Here is a 7366-nt window from a genome sequence, read left to right as displayed (position 1 = left end):
TATGCAAAATATTCGGAATTTAAAAAAAAATTATTAACATGTTAAATTGACATTTTCATGATAAAAAAATACATAATTTGATTCCAAGATCTCTTAAATACTCCTTGTATCTTGTAATATCAATAGTAGCAGACATCAATGCCACCCTAAAAATACAACAAATGGTTAAGGCATGAGTTTTGACATATGTGTTTTAACTACAAACAACTATCACATGAAAAATTAGTCTAGGTAGCAAGTAAGATAATTTTTTGAACAACAACGAATTTATATTCATACAATATGTTTTCCATATAGGCAATGATAGATGAACACATTAATCATATAATTTCACTAATCTAAAGTTAAACAACAATACCTAGCTACAATTCTAACATTCAGTGACTAAAACCATAATCTATATGATATCTCTGATATAAACAGATAAATTATGGAATTTAACATGTTAAATAATTTCAATGTAATATAATATTCGTAAACGTACAAAAAATAACTGTTTGAAATCAATATCTAGTATTAGAAATATATTTTAAATTCATAAAAACTTGAAACAGTAATATATAAAACATAAAAACCCTAGAAATCGATGAATGTTTGTTGAAATTTTATAATTTTTCGTTTTACCTGCAATGTTTTTGATGATTCATCAACGAATTTTACTTTTGAAAGAGGAAACTAAGATTTTTGAATGAAGAGCGACTTGATTAAGCTGTTTAACACAATCGAAAAACCTGATTGCAGCTACATCGTATCTCCGTTGTGTTTCCGCTTGAAGAGCGACTGATTTTAGTTGTTTAATGCAATCGGAGAACCTGATTTGATCTCCCTCGTATCTCCGCCGTGTCTCAGCCTTCTCCAACGAAACCCTAGCTTTTCTCAGTCTCACGTGTTTGTTTATGTAATTTGACAAAATTGCCCATGTTCCCTAGTTCCCCACTTTTTTAGTGTTCCCCAATGAACTCTACCCTATATATATATATATATATATATATATATATATGGGAAGGATGTATAGAAAACCCACTTTAATTTAGAAAACCCGGGAACTCAAAGCTCCCGATGTTTTTTTTCTTGAAAAAATTTACACATGTTATATACATGTTTTTAAGGGTTTTGGGCAAAAAAATCAAAAAAGCGCCGAGTAGATATTTTAAAAAAAATAAACAAGTTTTGGTGTAACACATGTTACATTCATCTGACATATTTGTAACATGTGTTACACCAAATCTTGTTTATTTTTTTTAAAAAATATCTAATCGGCGCTTTTTTGATTTTTTTGCCCAAAACCCTTAAAAACATGTATATAACATGTGTAAATTTTTCAAGAAAAAAAAACATCGGGAGCTTTGAGTTTCCCGGGTTTTCTAAATTAAAGTGGGTTTTCTATAGATACTTACATTATATATATATATATATATATAGGTTAAGGTTCAAATGAAAACCACTAGTTATTGTGAAAACTCGAAAACTAATTAAAAAAAGCCAAAAAAACATACAAATTTTTTTTTTTGCAAACCAAATTTCGCAGGTTTTTTATATAAAAAAATTTTGAAAAAAATAATTTTGAAAAAAAAAAATTGTGTAGTGCACATGTGTAATACTACACATGTGTATGTGTACTACACATGTGTATGTGTACTACACATGTGTATTATTACACATGTGCACTACACAATTTTTTTTTTTTTTTGAAATTTTTTTTATATATATATATATAAAAACCAGCGATTTTTATAAAAAAAATTGAAAAAAATTGTGTGTTTTTAGGCTTTTTTTTAATTAGTTTTCGAGTTTTCACAATAAAAGTGGTTTTCATTTGAACCATCCCACACACACACACACATATATATATATATATACAAGTCTAAGTTCTCGTGTGATACATGGGTGGCTAATAAGAAAAATAACTACTTTAATATACAAATTCAAACTCATTAAAACAAAGTGATCATTATTTACTTTAAAAGGACTTAGCGCATTCAACTAATTATCTAATACTAACCGCATGAGCACGACCGGTTCATGACTCGAGTAAATGGAGTTATATTGATAGAATCAGCTTTATCAAACACGACATAATTTCATGTCAAAACTGAATAGAATTACTACAAACAAACACATATACACCAAATCACACATGTAAACAACTATACCATTGTTTTACGGTTTCAGGTCTGATTTTAGTTGATACACAACCCTTTGACCAATTTTGTTATTCTAGTCTCTTGCCAACTTCTCTGTCTCCTTCATCCCATCCTCCCTCCACCACCTCCGGTTGTTCATTAAACAAACACCTGCAACAAAATAAAAGAATACTTTACATAGTTTTCACTTATAAAAAGTTTTCAGTTATAAAAAAAATGAAAGTGGGTATATTTTTACGATTTGGGCAAGAACAAAGTGTAGACTATCACCATGAAATTGAGAAAGAATTTGAATACACATAATAAGTGTAAAATTGGTTTGAAATAACCAAGCCTTACATCATGCGTAGTGGTACACATGAATAATGCTCCCATCCATGGGCATTGTGTGACACGTGTTATCCCAGTCAGCGATTGTGCGTGTTACTGGAATAATTCTGCTTTTTGGAGCTTCGTAACCGCATTCCTTGTAGACCAATTGAAAAAAACAATCGTCATTGAATGAAATATCTTCCACTTTGTCTAGCTCATGTACCACCAACAATCTACTATCGGAACATAAAGGTAATAAAAGAAATTTAAGATCTCATACCTTGTCTTAGGAGTTTGTATTGTCTAATTTACCTTGAATGAAAGCGATCTTCTAAAAAGACCCACCTGAAAGACCAATTGAAAAAAACAATCGTCATTGAATGAAATATCTTCCACTTTGTCTAGCTCATGTACCACCAACAATCTACTATCGGAACATAAAGGTAATAAAAGAAATTTAAGATCTCATACCTTGTCTTAGGAGTTTGTATTGTCTAATTTACCTTGAATGAAAGCGATCTTCTAAAAAGACCCACCTGAATAAAGCAATTGATTCGTCATTAATACAAAAATACAGCATACATACAATATATATACACACATATCTAGTAACACAAGAAAAGTAGTGTAAATCATTATTATCAAATAACTATTGTGAGGAACAATTATGGGTCAAAATACACCACTAAGATACAAATCTAAACCTCAAAATTACCAAGAAACTCATCACAAATGAACACATTAAAAAACTGAAAAATCAATAACATGCATACCAAGTATCAAACCACAAGGATGAACTAATAGTAGGGGTGCTAAACGGGATGGGTTCGCAAGTTGGTGTGTCCAACCCAACCTAAACCCGAAAATTTTACACGAACCCGACCAGAACCCGAAAACCAGGTCAAACATATGAACCCGAACACGACACAGATGTTCAAACCCGAACATGACCCAGGTCAAACATAGATAAAATGACTAACCACTGTTGTATCTTCAAAATCACCTTCCAAGCCCTAAACCTTTAAACAAAGATGCTTGATGAAAAAACATGACTGAAAAGAAAGATTACGGACTTGAATTCTTAAGCTCAAAACGGTTTCAATCTTAAATCATAGAACGACTAAGATTAAAGCAAGCAAATTCAATTACATACACCCTTAAAGAGGAAATTGCCTTATCATACATGCCATCCCTTATGTCAGAATTTAGTTACTGACAGAAAAGTAGCTGGACAATTAAAACCGGATTGATTCACAAGAGACGATCGAGAAAGACAAATTCAACAAAAGTGGAACAAACATCAATCAAGCAAAAAAAACCACTATAATGAATCACTGTTATTAAACATCAACACACGTCTACATCTCCAAACCCCTGCCAACAGAAACACCCATATCCAAACATGTCTAAACATGCCCAAAGTGTTATATTAATGCATACAATCTCCAAAAAATTTCAAGTTATTATTAATGTAGCTTTTTTATTTATACCTAACGAACTAATTATTATAGAAAATGATTAAAGATGGATAAAATTGTTTTGAGTCGGCCCAGCTAGGCTTCACTTATACTAAGTTTTTTATCTCTTAGTACCATTCCATTGTGACTCGTTACCCAACCTGCTCGCAACTCGACCCGTCCCTTACTTCGCCTTTACCCATGATAGATACAGAGATAATATACCTGAGTGAAATGGGTCCTGTGGTAGCAAGAAGTGGAAGCAAGGCGGATCAAGCAGGTTGGAGAAACGTTATTCTAGTAGTTGTGCCTTCAACATTTATTTTTTGAAAAAAAAAATTAGACGAAAATTATTCAATATATTAACTTTGTAGCTGGAATAAATTAAACTCGCTGCCTGCTTTACTCCACCGAAGAATACCATACTCAGGCCCAACCATATATGCGTATAAATTACGTCATTTATAGACCTAAAGTTCTCTCCAAGACAAACGTCATTTATAGAGTTAAAGTTTTAATATTAGTAGATTACTGAGGTTGTTGGGTTGTCATCGAACAAATCTAAACCTTTTTCGTATAACTGCATATTCAGTGAAGACTGCAATAATATGACATACATTAGAAGATAGAAATATAGAATGCTATGAAAACATAAAAAACTTAATTAATACCTCATCATGGTGCGTCATGTCTCATAACTAATCGCCACCACCGAAGCCCTAATATGAATAGTTTGCCAACATGAAATCGACAGTGTTACGCAGATTTGAAGCTGAATGAATCAACGAACCACCGCCATTATGCCTAATAAGATCATCGAAAGTAGCATAGTTCATTATTGAAATGCTTAATCTATGTAAAAAGGAAAAAAAACATTCATTAACATGATAAATGTGTAGTAACATCCACATATAGAAAAGATCAAACCAATAGTTCTCACATTTCCATGTACGGGTAGATCTTGATTTATCAGTTCGATATCTTGAGTAAGCAAAGGCACTTTTCCAAGATGAGAGAATATCCAACATAATAATAGATCCGAAAAAGGCCAACTGCAATCGAAAATAATTAAATAATTAACTTGTTTATGCCATGGCGGTAACCAGTAAAATATGCAGAGTACCACCATTTTGCATTCCTTGAGGAAGTGATGGACAACCATTCATGTATTTGGAAATCTCAAAACATTAACAACAAATGGCAAAAAAAGATAACATTCAATAGTTCAGTATGGTAATTAAAATAAGTTTTTTTTTCTTTCCATATTCTCTCTTTATATAAATATAAACATTAAACATGGTTTCTAACTATTTATAGAAAGATAACTAATTAGTAATTGGGCTTTCTAGTAACAAAAAGGGCTTTCGAACTGAACTTATCATAATTAATTAATCACTACTCTCAATAAAAAACCACTTAATGTTCGTTTATGTTTGGTCAATTATGTTCATTTGTGTTTGTTATGTTTACTATGTTATGTCCGTATAAGTTTGTTTGTGTATGTTCGTGAATTGTTAATTTAAGTGTTAAACGAATGAGCATAAGCAAACACGAACATGCTCATTTTCTTAATGAACGAACATGAATAAAAATGTGTTCGATTATATGTTCGTGTTCGGTTCGGTTACAGGTCTACTCATGTGGTTTCTTGAAATTTTGAATAAAACTATGGTTTATTAAGGAAAAAAGTATTTCTAAAAAAAAGTAATTGAAAAAACTGACCTGATCTAGAGCATTTCCATGACCGTCTTGAATAAGGGGCCTGTAGTCTCCAAGATAAAACTGTTGGCAAGCTTATATAGTGTCATTCACGGTGATGTTTTATTAAAAAAAAGTATTTCATACTTTTGTATTTAGTTTATACCTGATCATACTTAGCATCATTTTGCGCCTCTCCTTGTCCGGTACTCAGTATATGTAATTGATCAACCTCATCAGAAAGTATAATGATGTCCCATCACTGGTAAAATAAGAGATTATGGAGAAGATATTATATAAATGATTGATATACATCATTTTGAATGTTTGTAATCTTTTAGCTTGTCACAGAAAGAAAACATCATACTATGCCCACACCTGTAGTTATAACAAAGTAAATCAATAAGAGGTCTCAACTTACCGAGAAAACTTTCCATCAACTATCTTAAAGCGCCCAATTTCAAATACACGAATAGGTAATCCTTCCCATATCTATAAATGATCAAATAAAATCAAAATTATTTAATAAAATGTAACAATATGCAATACAAAGACAAGTACTTACATCCCACACTATTGTTTTGCCATCGTATCCAGCACTCATAGCTATTCTTGAATTGAAAGGATGAACATCTAACAAATAAGTCTTCGGATGAAAGTGTAATGATTAGAAACTATGTTATATGCGCAAACTGTTTACTTTATTGTGAAGAGAAAAATAAAATCACTTACGGATCCACTGTGACTGGTTAAAGAATGAACTAAGCTACCATCAACAGAGTTCCAAACACATATCCTGCAATCTGCATCCATAAAAATGAAAATAACTCGATGTCTATGAATTTATCAACAACCGAGCACGGGTTCCTTAAAAGAATCTACGTTTCTTTCCAAAAGTTCATATATAGCATTGGTTAAAGAAGAAGAACAAACCTTACCCATCCCTAAAATATGATCCGCACTCGATAGAAGCCTTTTCTTTGATGTGAAGTTAAACACCTCACCAAGAAATTTGTTTCATGTTCAATAGAAATAAATAATTAATCTCAAATGATTTAAAAGATTCAAAACATTAAGACAATCGAACCTGCATGTGCTTGACAAATCCTTCTATGAGAAATGTTAGGAACATAAAAATTAGAACAAAATAGAAATATGTAACAATACCTATAGAAAATAGTCACTAAACCAAACCTGGATTAGTTGGGGTGCAGTTGTAGTGGTATACGACTCTACCAAATTTCACTGCGGTTTGAAGGGATAGTCATCCTTTCCAACTTCTCAGTGAATCAACTGATATATGATATAAAATAACTAAATTATTGTTCATTAACTTTGCATAATACAAAAAGTTATATATGCAAACAAGCGTTTTGATTGAAGTAACACTACTCGTTTGCCTTTGAAAAGGAAAAGGCTAATAACATTAGCTTCTAGTTTTGTATCATTTAAAAAAAAATATCAAGCAGAAAGAATTTATTAAATGCTTTTGTCCTTTTGTTGTAAAGCTGTTGTTTTAAGTTTGGACAACCCCAGCACCACCACAAAAATCATCCCTCCCTCTGTACAACCACCCACCACAACCCCACCGTCACAATCTGTATAAGCGTAACTAAACGGCAACCGCCACCACAACTACTTAGCCGCCGTCACGACCTAAACACCGCCTCCCGTCGGCCACAAAATACTCAATGTTTGGTCTCTTACCTAAACGTGATAAACCACATTTTTAGTAAATGCCCATGAAGAAAATTT

General features: G+C 31.9%; 1 protein-coding gene across 7 annotated transcripts in view; it reads right to left on the bottom strand.

The window, feature by feature from the left end:
- Positions 1-2023: 2023 nt before the first annotated feature.
- Positions 2024-7366, bottom strand: part of LOC110873901 — a 31299-nt gene continuing 25956 nt past the window's right edge. Inside the window, exons 4-18 of one of the 7 annotated variants that reach the window (XR_002555563.2) lie at positions 6806-6904; positions 6545-6721; positions 6344-6414; positions 6177-6257; positions 6033-6103; positions 5778-5873; positions 5636-5695; positions 4854-4965; positions 4585-4717; positions 4446-4511; positions 4139-4223; positions 2928-2992; positions 2737-2801; positions 2484-2610; positions 2024-2294 (exon numbers count right to left, since the gene is read on the bottom strand). The gene's annotated coding sequence lies outside the window, so the exon portion shown is untranslated. Of the gene's footprint in view, positions 2295-2483; positions 2611-2736; positions 2802-2927; positions 2993-4138; positions 4224-4445; positions 4512-4584; positions 4718-4853; positions 4966-5635; positions 5696-5777; positions 5874-6032; positions 6104-6176; positions 6258-6343; positions 6415-6544; positions 6905-7366 lie in introns of all 7 variants that reach the window. The other 6 variants (XR_002555562.2, XR_004864414.1, XR_002555564.2 and 3 more) reach the window with 6 other exon arrangements.

The sequence above is a fragment of the Helianthus annuus genome, chromosome 8 (genome assembly GCF_002127325.2).
Source record: "Helianthus annuus cultivar XRQ/B chromosome 8, HanXRQr2.0-SUNRISE, whole genome shotgun sequence".
NCBI lineage: Eukaryota > Viridiplantae > Streptophyta > Magnoliopsida > Asterales > Asteraceae > Helianthus > Helianthus annuus.
Note: the sequence above shows the minus strand (reverse complement) of the source record. Positions and strands in the feature narration are given on the sequence as shown.